The following is a 17,712-nucleotide window of genomic DNA, read 5'->3' as shown; positions in this document are numbered from 1 at the left end:
CCAAAAAACACATGGCAAAAAACTGAATGCAGAATCACATGTGAGTATCCAGCTGTCTTCAATTAGGTTTTACAAAACTATGTAAAACAATAACAAACTATCCATTAAATATTTTTGTCTTGGAAAATGTTATTTTTCATAAAAATGTTATTTATGAATTAATAAATATTTTAAATGTATCAATTTTAATTTCTAATGATATATATCCATAGATATAACTAAGAGGTCCTCAGTAATACATAAGAGCATACAATCCAAAACATTTGAGTACTACTGCCATAAATCACAGAAAGCCACTTTTCATTTTTGAGCAAAGACTCATACCTTTAGATATTTGCACAGGATTTAGGTGAAGATTTAAAGGTGAAAGGAACCTTAGAGTCCATCAAACCCAACTCTCTCATTTTGCAGATGAGAAAACTGAGTCCAAGAGACATCAAATGACTTGATCGGTATCAACACTGCTAGTGTCTAAGCCAGAATTCTAACTTGGGTCTTCCTAAATTCTTGCTCAACACTCTCTACATCAGCTAGCTGCTTCAAGATTATTCTGACAATGGAATTAAAGAATGACCTTAGCACACTATTAAAATAATTCAGATTAAACATAATAGGGGAGTGGGAGGAGGAGAAGTGACGTTCAACTATGATAGCCATGGAAAAGAGGGAAGGAGGACAAGAAAAATATTGCAAAGGCAGAATCACCAAGATTTGGTGACTGATTAGCCATGAGAAAAGAAGGGAGATAAAGAGTCAAAGATAAGGCAAAAAATCATGAATATGAGAGAAGAATTCATCAGATGAAGTAGAAGCAGAGTTTCAGAGTGGAAATCAGATTGTGAGTTTACTGAGGAAAGGACCCCCATTTTGCCCAGCCCTTAGAATACACAGTAGCTCTTAAAAATGTTTTCTGGTTGATTGATTGATCAAGTTTCACACATGTTGAATCAGAGATACTGGTGAAGCATCTAAGTAAAAAAATCTATGTTATAACTACCAAGAAATACCAATTCCACTCTAAAAATTTTAGTTGGATGAACAACATGGATCTATGTTTATCAAGGTTATAAATGCCCTTTATTGGATTGCTTTCTGTCAGGGGGAGAGGGGAAGGAAGAGAGAGAGGAGAAAAATATAAAAATCAAAACCTTGCCAAAAAAAAAATGAATGGTTAAAAACTACTGTTGCAGGTAGTTGGGAAAACAAATTAATTAAAAAAATTAAGTTGGGTAATTCTAAAATCTTTTTGTGTGAATTCTATTAATTACTGAAGGTAATCTCTCAATTAATAACTGTTAAAAATTCTAAACATAAGGCTTTCCCACTCTCTATAATAACTAATATTCGCTAAGCAAAAGTCATTAAAATTAATTCTACAATGACCTTCTGTCTCCCCTCTCCATATCCTCCAAAACACGCATTAGCACTTTGATGCATGGGAACTGTGCAACCAAGACCAAGGCTGTTAAGACAGGAAACACTAATATGCTATTCCAAAAGAATGCTAGCCCCGCTGGAAATAGTAAAACTTTTATGGTATTTGCTGTTTGGTAAATTACATCAGTAGTAGTAGCAAGCTTGCTAACAGTGCCATTGTACTCAATAACCTTTTCTTTTCCAGCTAGCTTCATCAAGGTTCTTTAGCACAGGAAGGGTGGAATACCTTTTGCTGAGTAATATTAAGTATTTTTCACATTCATTTTTTTCATTATTCATTTTTTACTTGCTTTTTACAAAGCTGACTAATATGATACTTATATGAATGATTTTGTAGGAGCCCTCCTGCTTTTGGATACTAAGTCATAGGGCTTTTTTACAAGTCAACACCAACTTCACCACAGTGCTTTAGTGCCCATATTTCAGACGTAAAATTTTCAAAACTCACCTAGAATAGCAGCTGTAGGAGGTTTCACCAAGTTACTCTTTTCTTGATAAGCCAAAGAACATATGGTGGGTTACACGATTTACTCTGGCTCCATAACGAAGGACTGGATAACCAGGACAGGCAGCCCTCCTAGTTGAAAATAAAGGACTTTCTTTAGCTTCTGCCCTCTAGTTTTAGGTATCTACCCAATTAAAATTTTCTACAGCATACAACTCCCTCTCAACAAATGGGTTTATAATTTTCTAGTATTATTTTTTAATTCACTTTTGGTTTAGTTCAATGACATTTTTCTCTTCTCTTTCATTTAACTAATTTAATGTTAAATTCTAATCATGGTTCAAATTTTATCCAATCTCATTTTTTATTGAAATTGAATAAAACAAATGTTTCAGGAAAACCCCAAATATTCAATGTACTCTAATACAACAGAATTCTACTCAATTATACATTTTGTGCTTCCAAAAGTATTTCAGGGTCTGTACTCATAGACGATTGAGGTACAAAAGAGGAGATCAATCTTTTCTTCTTTGGTTGCTTTTAAATCAACATGTGAATATTACTTACCCCATCAAATGCAGAATCTTTTATATAACTTTCAAGCACCTCTAAATTCTAATATTATTCAGACTCTTCCCAACCCATCAACACTTTCTGATATCTACCCTACCTTGGACAGGTTGATCCTTCCAGGTGTCCCTAAGAACCTGCCAGCCATGGTCATTTCCTCCTATGTGTCTTCACAGATCTTTCCCCTCACCAGAAATGCCATTTTTCCTCCATGAATCCAAATCCTATCCATCCTTTAAAATCCAGTGAAATTTCACTTCTTCCACCTGCATCTTACTCATCTAAGCACTGTACCCCACAACTGACATGATAGCATATGAAGAAAAAACAACTGCTAATTGTGCCCTGGATCTCAGATAAGAGATTTTTAAATTAATTTTTATTAAAGATATTATTTGACTTTTACAATTGCCCCCCTATTTTGCTTCCCTCACCCCACCCCACCCCCCACAGAAAGTACTCTGTCAGTCTTTACTTTGTTTCCATGTTGTACCTTGATCCAAATTGGGTGTGATGAGAGAGAAATCATATCCTTAAAGAAGAGAAGTCTAAGAGGTGACAAGATCAGACAATAAGATATCTGTTTTTTTCTAAATTAAAGGGAATAGTCCTTGAACTTTGTTCAAACTCCACAGCTCCTTATCTGGCTACAGAAAGCACTCTCCTTTGCAGACAGCCCAAAATTATTCCTGATTGTTGCACTGATGGAATGAGTGAGTCCTTCAAGGTTGAACATCACTTCCATGTTGCTGTTAGGGTGTGCAGTGTTTTTCTGGTTCTGTTCATCTCACTCAGCATCAGTTCATGCAAATCCCTCCAGGCTTCCCTGAAATCCCGTCCCTCCTGGTTTCTAATAGAACAATAGTGTTCCATGACATGCATATACCACAGTTTGCTAAGCCATTCCCCAATTGAAGGACATTTACTTGATTTCCAATTCTTTGCCACCATAAACAGGGCTGCTATAAATATTTTTGTACAAGTAATGTTTTTACACTTTTTCATAATCTCTTCAGGGTATAGACCCAGTAGTGGTATTGCTGGGTCAAAGGGTATGCACATTTTTGTTGCCCTTTGGGCATAATTCCAAATAGCTCTCCAGAAGGGTTGGATGAGTTCACAGCTCCACCAACAGTGTAATAGTGTCCCAGATTTCCCACAACCCTTCCAACAATGATCATTATCCTTCCTGGTCATTCATATTGGCCAATCTGAGAGGTGTGAGGTGGTACCTCAGAGAAGCTTTAATTTGCATTTCTCTAATAATTAATGATTTAGAGCATTTTTTCATATGGGTATGGATTGCTTTGATCTCCTCATCTGTAAATTGCCTTTGCATATCCTTTGACCATTTGGATAAGAGATATTTTTGCAGGAAACTAGCTACCAAAGTATGATGAGAGACCTTGAACCCAGAACATTGTAGAAGAGAGACTCTAGACAAGACAGAGAGTAAGGGTATGTCAGGTGTAGGCTGTATTCTAAGTTCCCAAATATCAACATTAGCATGATGAGTTTAGGTAAGGATGTTACCCCAAGTTCTAAATATGAATGACAAACATCTGATCTCTCTATAGCTTTTTCTAATGGTATGGAGACAGAGAGCCAGGTCACTAGCTGTGAGATCAGTGATGGCTACAAAACTGGAGCCTGAAGTTACATAATATTAGTTCATAATTATTTATGGTCTTGAATTATCTCTTTGATAATAGGTGTTTAGCCCTGTCTCTCTCTCACTGGACCATAAACTCTTTTTTAAGAGGCAATTAGAAAGAGTGGAATAATAGGCAAGCACTAGAGTCAAGGTCCTGGGAAGTGAGTGAGTGGATACTGTGCCTGGTCTGGGGTCAGGAAGCCTCATGTTTCCTGAGTTCAAATTTGGCCTCAGACACCTACTAGCTGCATGACCCTAGGCATGTCACTTAACTCTATTTGCCTAATTTTCCTCATTTGTAAAATGAATTGGAGAAGGAAATGGCAAATCACTCCAGTATTGTTTTCAAGAAAACCCCAAATGTGGCCAAAAAGAGTTAGATATGACTACTGAACAACAATACAGAAGCCAAGAAGATTAAGATTCAAGTCCAAACTTGAATTCCTATTGGTTTGTGACCCTAGGCAAGTCAGTTAATCATTCAATGCTCTAAGCAACTCTCTAAGACAGAAGGTGTCAATCAATGCAAAAGTTTCCTCATCAGTTCATTTCCCTAAAGCAATAAAATCACATATCTTTCTCAGTCCTATTCTATACCTTTATAAAAACCCAAATAAGTAACCACATAGTAGGTCCTATGGTGCTTTGTTCATTAACATAGGAGCCCTTCTTTGTAGTATGGATTTCCTGGGAACTTGTACAGTTAATATCCTTCCTCCCCAAGTCTACCTACCAACTTCAGCTCACTGTTTCTGCTAGGAAAGTAAATGTCCTTTAAAAATCTCTACTGACATTCTCACTAAATCTACTAGCACTTGTTACTATATTTCCCCATGTATAAGATGAATCTTAATTTGGGGGCCTGAATTTTGAAAAAAAATGTATTACATAAAGTTATTGAACTCAAGTTTTATTCATCATAAAATTCATGCAACTCCTCATCATTGTCAAAATTCCCATCCATTAGCTTGTCCTCAACTGTGTTTGATGACGAATCACTCTCTTAGGAGAGGCTCTGACCACTCTCCTGCCTGTACTCTGGTCTGGGGTTGACCACAAGCACTCCCTGGGCAAGTCTGGTGCATGGACATATGCTTATTTCATTCTGCTTCATGAACTTGAAGCACCAATCGTGTCCTTTGAAATAAATCACTTCTTTTTCATCAGCAATTCTTCTGACCTCCTGCTGGGCCATCTTTGAGAACACAGGAATTCCAATGGTCCTTTGCTCTCCAGTCCATCTCTTCATTTCCCTCTCTAACTCAGGACATTTTGTTGACTTGTCTCTCATAGCATTCTTCTGCCGTGGCGTTTTCAGTAGGATTTCTTCTTCCTGTAGTCAGTCTCAGATTGTTTTCTCAGTTGGAGGAGGATGAAACTGGCGTCTAGCAGCTCAATTTCCATTCACTTTTGCAAACTGGATCATTTGAACTTGAATTCAGCACTGTATGAAAATGTTTTCTGAGTCATTTCTGGATAGAACATGGCAAAACATTACCTAATGTACCAGTGATAAATGTGAAACAATGAGGGCAAAAGGGTAGGAAATACAAGTAAAAAAATCTACAACCACTGGGTAAGATGCTCCGAGCTTTTAGACCCTATATTTTTTGGAAAAGGGTGCATCTTATACATGGGTAATTCCAGACATTCCAGGCAACATGCTAAATGCTAGAGATATAAAGAAAGGCATAAAACAAATTCTGTTCTCTAGAAATTCACTCTAATGTGGGAGACAATATACCAATAGCTTTGTGCAGATAATTTGTAAACAGGATAAACTGGGGGTTGTCTGAGAGAGAAGGCAGACTAAGACTAAGGAAGACTGGCAAAAGCTTCTTGCAGAAAGTGAGATTTAGCTGAGTTTGGAAGGAAGCCAGGAAAGTTAAGAGTCGTCAAACATAAGGAGAGAGTGCCCAGGCATGGAGGGCATAGAGACAGCCAATGTTTCTATGATGCTTGGAAGATGGAGTGTCCTGTTTGAAGAATAACAAGGAGGTCAATGTTGCTGTCTTACAGTGTACATGGAGGGCTATAAGATTTAAAGAGAATCATTTATGTGCCCATATGCATGTAGACACACAGTATAAGCACACTTATGTTCAATGGACATATGTGTACAAACATACAAGTGTGTAGAAACACGTGGAAATGGGTGCATGTGCGTCCGTGTTCAGACATGTGTGTGAGCATAGACCCATGTGTGCACATATAGATGTGTGTGCAAGCTGACCTGTGTGTGCACTTAGATGTGTGTGCAAGTAAGCACATGAGTGCACATAGGCACACAGGTGAAAGTAGGTGCACATGTGGAAATAGACACACATGCACACATGTATACACACATAAACATATATAGTTATACTAGCCTGAGTTGAAATCTTGATGACTACACCAGTTGTAAATCAGATTCTGGATGGGGGGGGTAGAGTGGGGGAATTCTCACCTTTTATTTGGGGCGGGCCTGTATATATATTGTGAAATCTACTTTCAGAAGTTTTGATAACATAATAGAACTGCCTTGGAGACATTTGTATATGTTCTTTAACTGGTTCTCATCTTCCAACTACATGGTTCAGAGACCAGATGGTTGTCTACAGATTTGGAAGAGGATGGAGGTGAGTTCCAAAAATCATTAGATACTATAGCCCTGATCATTCTTTCTTTAATTACTTTGTCTTGGTTTGACTTCATTTGGTAAAAAACAAAACTGTAAGTAGAAAAGCACTGGGTCTTCTGACTGAGGCAACTTGTTTTTAAACTCTGGATAGATGGTTTTTGTCTTAGTCAAAAGGACTATGACCTTGTGAACCTTGGAAGACAGGACAAGCTTCCCAGAATTCAGACTTCCTGGATGTTTAGATATCCTAATTGATTTGTGCTCTTTAGTCAGATCAGAATCCATGTCCCAAGAAGGAATGATCTTTAGGTGTGAACTTTGGGACCAATACAACTTCAGTCAAGATGAGTACTCATCCAGAAGTAATGCCACATCTGGATGTGATATTGGTAGAGCATTAATGTAGAAAAAGAACATCTCAGCTCACTCTCCTCAGAGTCTGAGGTGCTATATGAGAGAGTGTGTTCTTGTTGTTGGAAAAAAATATTTATATATTTGCTATTGTTTTGTCTTCAAAGTAAATATTATTTTGCAAAAGCTAATCAACATTAAAAGACAAAAAGAAAATTTTATCCAAAAACTAGCTCTTGCTCTTAGGTCCAAGACATGAAAAAAGAGAAAACAGCTCTTTACTACAGAAGCTTGACAAATCAATATAATTTACCACATGAATTTTTTAAATTGATGGCTCTGGAGGAAGGGAGAAAATTGGGAGTTCAAAATATAATAAAAAGAACATTAAAAACTGATGGTTCTATCTATATCTATATCTATATCTATGTATGTATATATTGAGCTTTGGTTAGCATAGAGGTAAATATTGCCTCTCTAAAGAAAATTTAGCTTCTCTGAATATATTCTACCATAGGGGAAAATGTTTAGGACTCCCATTAAATCCTCTCCTTTCACGTACACAGTATAGTTTTATAACTACCCTGATCACCTATTTATATACAGTGAAAGAAAAAAAACCCAAAATTATAGAGTGTTTTCAATAATAAGTTGAATGGAGCTAGTCCACAGTCACTGTAATTTTGGCCAAGGTACTTAATCTGTCCTAACTTATAAAAGAAGGTCTCAATTATTTGCATTTTGAAATCTATCAATTACCAAGGCAAAGAAAACAGAGAAGATATAGACCCTCAATGCTTTATTTACTTAGCCATGGATAGGCTGAATCTGCTCCCCACCAAGAGAGCTCCTTAAGACCTGGGACTGCCTGATCTGGTATTCCAGCACCTAGCACATTTTGCTCAGAGGAGATTATTAGCAAATGCTTGAATTGAATTAAATTGATCTACATGAGATAAACTGTTCTAAGTGGGTAAGTTTCTCATTTAAATAGTCTGTCACTAAGCTTCTTTTAACCCTTGTGAGAGAAATCTTTCTAAAAGGTATTACTTATTTCCCTACACACAAACACAATTTCTAAGGTAGAAAACAGATTATACTGAACAGAATTCAACCCTTCCCAGGTGATTCAGGGTTATCATAATCAAAATCCCACTCCTCAGAAGGAAGGTAAGATTCTTGAAGACGAGTGAAAAGATAGAGGGTTTACTTATGAGCAGGAATTTTCATTATCACCACAAAACTCTATTGTTTTAGTTTTTGTTTCTTCATTTGGTGGCCCTTGTATTTCAGTCTATCAATTCCCAATGCTGTCATTTTGAGTACCCTTATAAGCACCTCCTGTCCTCCCACTTCTTATAAGCAATTTATATATACTCTAAGTTTGGGAAAGTTTGCCCAGGAACACTGAAAAACAGGTCTGCCAAATCTGCTAAATAAGTCAACTTTACACAGTAATAAACCAAGAAATTCTAACCTGGAGACCCAAGGGTGACTTGCATGCATAGGTTCTTTGAAATAAAACTACATGGAATTTGTGATTACTATTTTTTGAAATCCCCAAGTTCTTTTCACTTAGATATGTCTCCAATAAGTGATTCTTCTTGGAACAAAACTTCCTTAATATGAAAAGGCAGATTAAATCACCCCTATCTTTGAAAATATAGGAGGAAATATTCATAATGCTTATGTTTCCAAGTCATTGTTGCTGCTAAATTAAATACTTTAAAAAAGTTTTTATATACAAAGCCTCTTCTCTATACATAAAGATAAACAAAGGGCTAATGCTCGGCAAAACTGTAAAGACAGCAAATTAGTTTTCTAGGATTAGATTATTTTCTATGGTCGTATTTGTCCAATATCCTCCTAACTCAGGGACTTATTATCTACCTAATCTTTAAACAATCCATACATCAAAACAAAAAATGGTCTGAAATCAAACATTTTCATCTTTCTGACAGTCTATGAATCACCAACTGCACCACATCTGGAACAAGTTTACAAAAAACATTACTTCACACTGGCATTATATTTTGAATTATTTAAATTTCTATCTCTGACAAGTTTAGAGATGGTACAGCAGAGAGAACACACTGGTGTCTGAACTCAGGAAGCCATGCAGACTCAGGATTGTGTGACTTGCGTCCAAGGTCACTTAACCTTTGCTTGCCTCAGCTTCCTCAACTATAATATTCATATTACATATGAGCACATAATCTTCCAGGCTCATTGTGAGGATCAAATGATATAATATATTTGAAATATTTAGCATGTTTGGCACATAGTAGGTGTTGCCACAAAGAAATATGTCACAGTACACAATCTTTGTTCAGTGAGCATATATATATATATATATATATATATGTATGTATGTATATACACACACAACATGAATTTAATGGTAACTAAATAATAATATAATTAACTATACTGATTGTAACCAAGATAACTAATTTAAGGCTCTTGAGAACAGGCACTATTTTTTGGTATTTCTCTGTGTGGTACTTAGCATAGTGATTTATACATAGAAGGTACTTAATCGATATTTGTTGGATTGAGATATTTCAAATTCTCCATGGGCATTCTGGGTGGTTCAGTGCTCTGATTATCAGCTAAATGGATCATAAAGTTATCATTTTTGTTGTTGTTATTAATCCAAATCATGCATGTGAAGAATGTATGCAGATGAAGTTGAAGGACTGCTCCCTTCAGAATGAAATTCCACTGAATTTTTCTCATTGGTTTCACCAATAAGCTAAATGAGAATCCTTTTCTAATTATTCCTTTTGGAAACATGCATTTAATTCTGCCAACTGCTTAAGTAATCCTGTTAAATAGCTTGTATCCTTACCAAAGCACAAATGAGTAGAATTGCATAAACAGATTATGGTAGGTATGAGGGAAAAAAAGTCTCCTCTCTTGGCCAGTTGCACAAACTCTGCTTTGGAACACTTTGAAAGCCTAGCCACAACATTCCAAGCATTCTTAGAGCTCCATGCTTGTCAACCTCATAATTAGAGTCACCTTTCTCAATCCTAGATGAATTAATGGTTCTGCTAGGAGTTTGGAGGCATTGTGGAACCAAAGGGGTGGAGTAGGGTGAGGAAAGAAGTAGCAATTACCTTCTAGAGTCTACAAGTGACAACAAATTAAAAACAGGAAATAGTCTCATAGTTTGTGCTGATTGAGTAAACATAACTGACCAGGAGAACTAGAAGCATTTCTGGTTGGATATTGCACCCACGGGTGACTAATTCAAGGGTTATAAGGGCTCAGTGGTCAAAGTAGATTCTTAACTCTGAGTTCCCTCCTATAAGGGTGGGAAAGAAAGAGGCAGCAATCAGCCCAGAGAGGTAGAAGGAAAGGAACAAAGCTTCCCTAAAATACCTATTCCTGCTAAGCCTTGATTAGTCAGGTAGACATTTATTAAGCTCCTACTAGATGCTAAGGACTGTGCTAAATGTTGGTGATACAAGAAAGTCAAAGGATAGTCTCCTGTTCTCAAGCAGCTCAAAATCTAATGGTGAGGACAACAAGGCAGCAGATGGGCTAATTGGATTGGAGAAAAGTAACTCAAAAGCACCTCTTCCTTCCCTAAAGGTGGACAGGATCATATATACGGTCTTTAAAATGTAAGACGACAGTTTTTTCTCACTTCTGTGACTAACTAATCCAGGTCCCATCAGCACTGTACTACCGACAATTTGGCATTTTTTCATTAGGTATATATAATTAATTATCTGTCTAGATTAAAGGAAGGCAGAGAGAGAGAGAGAGAGAGAGAGAGAGAGAGAGAGAGAGAGAAAGAGAGAGAGAGAGAATGATTGGAGCAATAATCTGGGAGGCACAGGTATAGCTATGGAACTCTAAGAATCTATATAAGCCTAAGAGCTAAAGAAACCTCAGAGACTGGACAGAATTGAACATCACTCTCAATTTCGACAAGAGGCCTTAGTACATGCCAGGCTGGGAAAAACTCAGATGAGAAGAGAACTTTAAATTTGTGCTTCTATCAAAGATAAAGGAATTTAGAAAAGAAAAGTAGAGATAACAGATTACCCATCTTGACAAAATCCTGAGGACACAGAAGGTTGAGGGAACCAGTCCTCAACAGAAAGGCAAAAAATACATAAAGAAGAAATGTTCTTCTTCATGATAGGAGAAATATTGAAGTGGTAGGAGTGGTAGGAGAAATATTGAAATAAAAAACAGAGGCCTTCTCTGAAACGGTCTGACCTACTGGGCATAGAAAAGAACAGTGAGTTACCAAGTAATTCTATCGCATGCTAAGCAAACAGGGACCTTGTGAGAATATCAGTCACTCAGGAAAAGGAAAAAACAAGACCTTAGAAGGTATGTACTATATCATATTGCTTCAATGAATCTGATTTTACCAATGCATATTAATAATATTGATGATGATAACAACTAGTTCGTACCTAACACTTTAGATTGCCAAATAATTTGCAAATATCATCTTATTTGATTCTCATACTCTTGGAGAGGTGAGGGCTAACATTTTATAGACAAAAGAAACTAAGGCAGATAGAGATTCAGTGATTTGTCAAGGGTCATTCTGCTAGTAAATATCTGGGGTGGGATTTGGACAAGGGTCTTTGTGATTCCCTTCAATGCTACAAATAGTAATCAATCCATTCCTTCTTAAACTGGTGTCTGTATTCCTATAAACTTTCCAAAAAGGCCCTAAACACATTGGCTTTCTTCCACCTAGCTGCCCCTCTTTAAATTTTCTTCCCTTCTCTACCCCACCAAAAATTAGTCAATATTACTTTTCTCATCAAACATCTTTTTGATATGTTCAATTCCACTTCTTGCAGATAATTCATCATTTGCAATGATGCCACACGAGTCAGCTTTTCATTGCTCTTTAGGTGACTCACAATTTTGATTTTTGGAAATGACAATATTCCAAAATTAATAATTATACACCATCACTACAAAAGGACTGGTATTGAGAAGATTAATTTTTGTTTTAGTTAGAATCTGAGATCAGGAGTATCAGGCCTGGAGTCATCTTCAAGAGTTCAAATCTGGTCTCAGACTAGTTGTGTAACCCTGGGAAAGTCACTTAATGTTTGCCTCAGTTTTCTCATCCTTAAAATGATACTGGAAAGGAAATGGCAAACCATTCCAGCATCTTTGCCAAGAAGTCCTGAAAGTCAATCTGTAATGTGCTCAGTATGTGCATAAACGTGATCTCATCTGGATGTTCTCTTTTTGAACTCTTTTATGTCACTTCTATTCTCATTCAGCATTATTCAAATTTAGTGGTTCTAGCTGTCTCTGAAGAATATAGAGAATTTACATTTTCTATTTGTTTATTATCTTCCTTCTAGTTTCATCCTTAAATTCTTTCAGGATGGCATGGCTTAACTGGACTCTATGATAAGATTTCTGAAAATCCATTTTTCTAGTGACTACTCACTAATTTACAAGCTGATGTTCTTCATAATGCTCTACCATTCTGCTTCATAAGGTTTTGCAAATAAATTTATATTCTACACTAGTGTTGACCTTGCCTGCCATGTCTTTCATTTGTCAAGGTCAGATATTTGCTATATGAAGAAGTTTCTGGTATTTTATGGCCCTTTTTGTAATAAATTATTTAATTAGTGTTCTGATGATCCATGCTAACTTCTATTCTTTTTATCAATTTTCTATTTTCCTATAACAAAAGCTTTATAAAATCATTAAGTTTGTGTATTTTGTCTTTTTATTTCTTATTTTATTTGATTGATTTAGATTATTTTTATGCCAGTACTGTATACAGATAGTTGATTCAAGAATGACAAACACATTGGGATAGCCTAGTGGATAAAGTCAAGAAAATCTGGGTTCAAATGTGGCCTCAGACACAACTTGCTGTGTGAATCTGGACAAGTCACTTAACCCAGTTTGCCTCAGTTTCCTCATCTATAAAATGAGTTGGAAGAAATGGCAAATCACTCCAAGAAAAACCCAAAAGCGGTCATAAGGAGTTGGGACATGACTGAATATGACTAAACAAGTACCATGTTGGTAACCAGTTATTTTTTGTTTATTAAGATCAAATCATTTTCATTTTTTTTGTCTTGTTATGCAGTGCTCACAAAGTCACATGTGTCCTGACCTTTTTTTTTCAAATAAATTATTTGTGGTATAAAAGATTGGGCCTTCAGTGCAGTCTCCAAGTCTGTTTTGTTCCTTGAAATTGATCATTTTCATAATTTTACCCCAAGGATTCTTAAACTGGGGCCCATGAGCTAGTTTTTACATATTTTCATCAATAATTTTTAAATAATTGGTTTCAGGGGGCAGCTAGGTGGTGCAGTGGATAGAGCACTGGCCCTGGAGTTGGGAGTACCTGAGTTCAAATCCAGCCTCAGACACTTAATAATTACCTAGCTGTGTGGCCTTGGGCAAGCCACTTAACCCCCTTTGCCTTGTAAAAAAAATGAATAAAAAAAATAAAATAATTGGTTTCCTCTGAAATATTATATGACTTATGCCCTTAAAAGCATTATTCTGAGAAAAGGCTCATGGGTTTTACCAGGCTGCCAAAGGGATCATGACAAAAAAGTTTAAGACATTCTGCTTTAACCCATGCCTATTTTTACAATACAGTCATTGATTATATCATCTAATTTGAAAGGTTATGACAAGTTCTTCAAATAATTTCTCTGCCTCCTCACCCTTTGTATATATTTGGTCTAGTTGGGTGATGAATAAGTTGTATTTGATAAATAACTGTATTTATCTTCATAGTTATCATCCTCCAGATTCCTTTTGGACCTCCTTTATGCTAGCAACACTACAATTTATATAGCCTCCTCCTCCTCTGATTGGTGAGCCAGTTCCAACCCTCCATTTGAAGAAATATCTACACCAGTCATGCTTACTACAAATGTGATTGAACCCATTTGTCTCCTCAGACTTCTTCTGGACTTTGAACCCCTTGTATTTCCCACACACATTTTCAGCTCCTTTTCATGTTGTCTTCTCCCCACTAGAATATGTTCCTTGAGAGCAGAGATTATTATTCTTATAATTATATTGTCAGAGCTTAGATTAATGGTTTGCATATAGTGAGCACTAAATAAATGTTATCCATGTATCTATCTCTCTATCTATCTCTCTATCATCATCATCTTCATAGGCTCTGCAAAATGCACATGATATAAAATAACATTTCCAGCAAAATTTCAATGTATTAAGGAAACAACTCTGCCAACTCTTTTGCCTGTAAGCCAGTCTTGGTTTTTAGCTATAAATTCCACACATATTCTAGCTTCTGGTTTCATTTTTAGTGTGAATATTAATAAACAGGATTCATTTCCTCCAATACTATATTGATTTGTTGGCCACCAAACAAGTATCTCACATTTGGAGACGCTATTGTTAATATTTATAGATGCTATTAAAATTGTGTAAACCCCACCAGTGTTAAAATGGGAAAATGTGATCTGTTTCAAGAAAGGAATATGATAGTTCTGAGAATCCATGTATCCTAGTATATAGCTGTCAAAAGTGGCAGCACCCAGAAGATATTTCTTTGTTTTAGATTTGCCAATAACTGCTTATTTGGCACAAAATGAAAAGAAAATGCAATTCTGGTATAGTTTTCCTTCTCTTAGTAAGAAGTATGGCAGGGGGGGTTGTTCTCTACCCTTGTTTTGGCCTAGGTATAAGGTGAGTGTTTGAAACTAAAGGAACATCTAAAATTCTAACAGTTGAACAATCAAAGTCTACTTGGATATAGTTCTACAAAATATTCTTTTATTTTTGTACCAATCGACAGGTATCTATTATATGCCATGAACTATACAAGTCACTGTAGATAAAAAGACAATGAATGAAACAGTCCCTACTCATAAGGAGCTTACATATTAGTACTTATTTGCCTTTGCTAAGATACTCTAGTACTTGAAAGAAGCATTCTAGGTTTAAAATATGCCACCCATGATCAATAATCTGCATATGGATAAGTCAAAATTGGCTATGTAAGAAGTGTATCCCTATTGGTCCAGGTATTCAAACATTGTATTGAAAAACAGAAAATTTAGATGCTATTTATAGTTTCACTACTATTATAACATCACTGAAGCTAGTCTCTGTGCCTCATTCTCCCAATCTATAAAGTTGAAGACAGAAAAATACAACTTTATAAATATTTCTTCTATCATTGAAACCATCACCAAGAATAAAATAAATTCTGAAAATGACAAAATATTTAGTTTTCAATAATTTTTTAAAGCAGGGACTATCAGTAACATGGAAGCAATTTTGAGAAAGCAAACCTTAAATGAAGCTATTCTTCTGGTGATGCTGTTCTTCATTTATAACATCTAGTCTGATTTTTTTTTCCAACTAATGACAAGGGAATCCCTAAACTCTACTCCCTGACTGAATTTTGCACAAATTCCTAGCAGGATGGAAATCTCAACTAGCAGCTACTAATCCATTTCTATTCCTCTCCTTTCTCCATGAGCTAAGTGCCTGGTTCACAATATTTATCGTCACCTCAAAGCCTGCCTTATAATATGAAAATTTAGCCTACTTAGGGGCAGCGAGATGGCTCAGTCTAGAGTTGGAAAGACCTGATTTCAAATCCAGTCTCAGACATTTACTAGCTGTGTGACCCTGAGCAAGTCACTTAACCTCAGTTTTATCATCTGTAAAATGGAAATGACCGCTTCTTCCTCCCAGGATTGTTGTGAAGATCAAATGAAATAAAAATTGTAATGTGTATGTAGTAAGCATTACAATAATTAATAATATTTCAATTACCCATTCATGTTCCCTCAAATATTCAAATAACCCAATTCCTCAAATGACTTAATTCCTATGAATCCTTCCTCTAAACCTTGGATATATGCCTATATATATATATATATATATATATATATATCCCAAATCCTTGATCCACTCTCATAATGAATAATACTGCAATTCCTTCACACTCTCAAGTCTTTTATCATTTCCTTACTTCTAGGTCTTACTCCTCCTCAAATCTATTCTTGGCCCTCCCTGAAAGTTGAAATCTTTCATCCCCCACTGTGTTTTAAAGGATGATTACCACTGCTCTAGCCAAATTCTCCTATTTTATTGTTCTTTTCAACTGTTAAATTATTTACTTTCTATTCCCCTATTTCCTTTTCCTTTTGCTGCTTTTGCCTAACCTTGGATCCTCCCATCAACTAGCTTCCTTGGTCCTACAACTGAATGAAAGTGAAGAAATCTCTTAACCATGCTGACTGGTTCCACTACAAATTTATGTTACCTGATTTCAACTAGATCTTCACAAAGCATTTCTTTTCTTCCTCCCTAATTAATTCTTTATCCCACTGCCAATAGAGACTGGTCCTATCTCTTCTCTCTTTAAATCCCCAACAGTAACTCCTTACCTGACCATTTCACCCAAGGTTCTCATCTCATAAAATGAATATTTTATAAAATAATATTAAATTTATAAAAATAAAATACTATATATATATTTTTTAAATTGATGCTGATAAAGCACCGGCCTTGGAGTCAGGAGTATCTGGGTTCAAATCCTGTCTCAGACACTTAATAATTACCTAGCTGTGTGGTCTTGGGCAAGCCACTTAACCCCATTTGCCTTGCAAAAAACCTTAAAAAAAAAAAAAGAAGTAGGGGCTGGTATAGGTGGTGGATCAGATCGTGGTGGACTGCCATCTGAGGCAGTCTGAGGCCCCATTTGAACTCAGATCTTACTGATTCCAGGTCTGGCATTCTAACTTTTAATACATAAATACCTAAAAGACTCACTTCAAAATAGCCTAAGAGGCTGATGAGACAGCAGCAGATTTAAATTAAATCAATTCAGTTGTGAAGATGAAACAAAGCATTTGGGAAGCCAAACAAGTTATTCCCAATAATGCCCTAGCTGATCAACACAAACTAACATGGGTACTTGCAACATAAGTTCCCTAGAATATATTTTATTCATCCATTATCATTAGTTTCATCTCTTAAGATTTCCCTTTACATGCCATTTGTTTTCCATTTAGCTGCTTCTAATTAAAGTATATCACTGTTCACTCAATGAAATATTAGCTCATTCAGAGTAGGCTACTGTTTCTCCAGGAGGACATTTCTCTTGTCTTCATTTGCCAATAACCTTTAACCACATAAGTTTGTTTGTGGACTAGGTGACAGGTTCTGGGTTCCTAGGAAAGTACTCAGACCTATTCCTCTCCCTCTTTCCTTGTCTGAGTAAATTCAGAAAGATTTCTTTGAATGAACATTTGAATATGTTTTGCTTTTGCCATTTGCACAGATTCATTCAATTGAAGCCTCCTTGAGCTGTGCACTAAAATAACAAGAAAACAATACTCAAACCAACAATACAATATAGTTTCCCCTAATTCCAGGAAAACAAAATAAGTGATGTCCTCTGAGGATTAGAAAACTACATAATGATGAAATGCATAATAAATTCCCTTTAGTATAAAAGGTGCTATGTAAAATTGCTTTTATATGTGATTAAATATGGCAATAAACAGTGATAAAGCAATAATTAATTATAGCTTCTCTACTTCAAAAGATTCATTATTTCCTTGGTTTGACTACTTCCTCCACTGATGTAGATAATAGCCTTTCTATGCATTACTG

At 36.0% G+C, this 17,712-nt stretch overlaps 1 protein-coding gene across 3 annotated transcripts in view; it reads right to left on the bottom strand.

Annotated features, from left to right (window-relative positions):
- The window catches only part of KIAA1958 (KIAA1958 ortholog), a 250,101-nt gene that overhangs the window by 170,094 nt on the left and 62,295 nt on the right, over window positions 1-17,712 (bottom strand). For all 3 annotated transcript variants that reach the window (XM_074207492.1, XM_074207491.1, XM_074207490.1), the window contains exon 2: window positions 1,886-2,014. The gene's annotated coding sequence lies outside the window, so the exon portion shown is untranslated. The remainder of the gene's footprint in view (window positions 1-1,885; window positions 2,015-17,712) is intronic.

Source organism: Macrotis lagotis, chromosome X (genome assembly GCF_037893015.1).
Source record: "Macrotis lagotis isolate mMagLag1 chromosome X, bilby.v1.9.chrom.fasta, whole genome shotgun sequence".
In the NCBI taxonomy this organism is placed as follows: Eukaryota; Metazoa; Chordata; class Mammalia; order Peramelemorphia; family Peramelidae; genus Macrotis; species Macrotis lagotis.
This window is presented reverse-complemented; position numbering and strand designations above follow the sequence as displayed.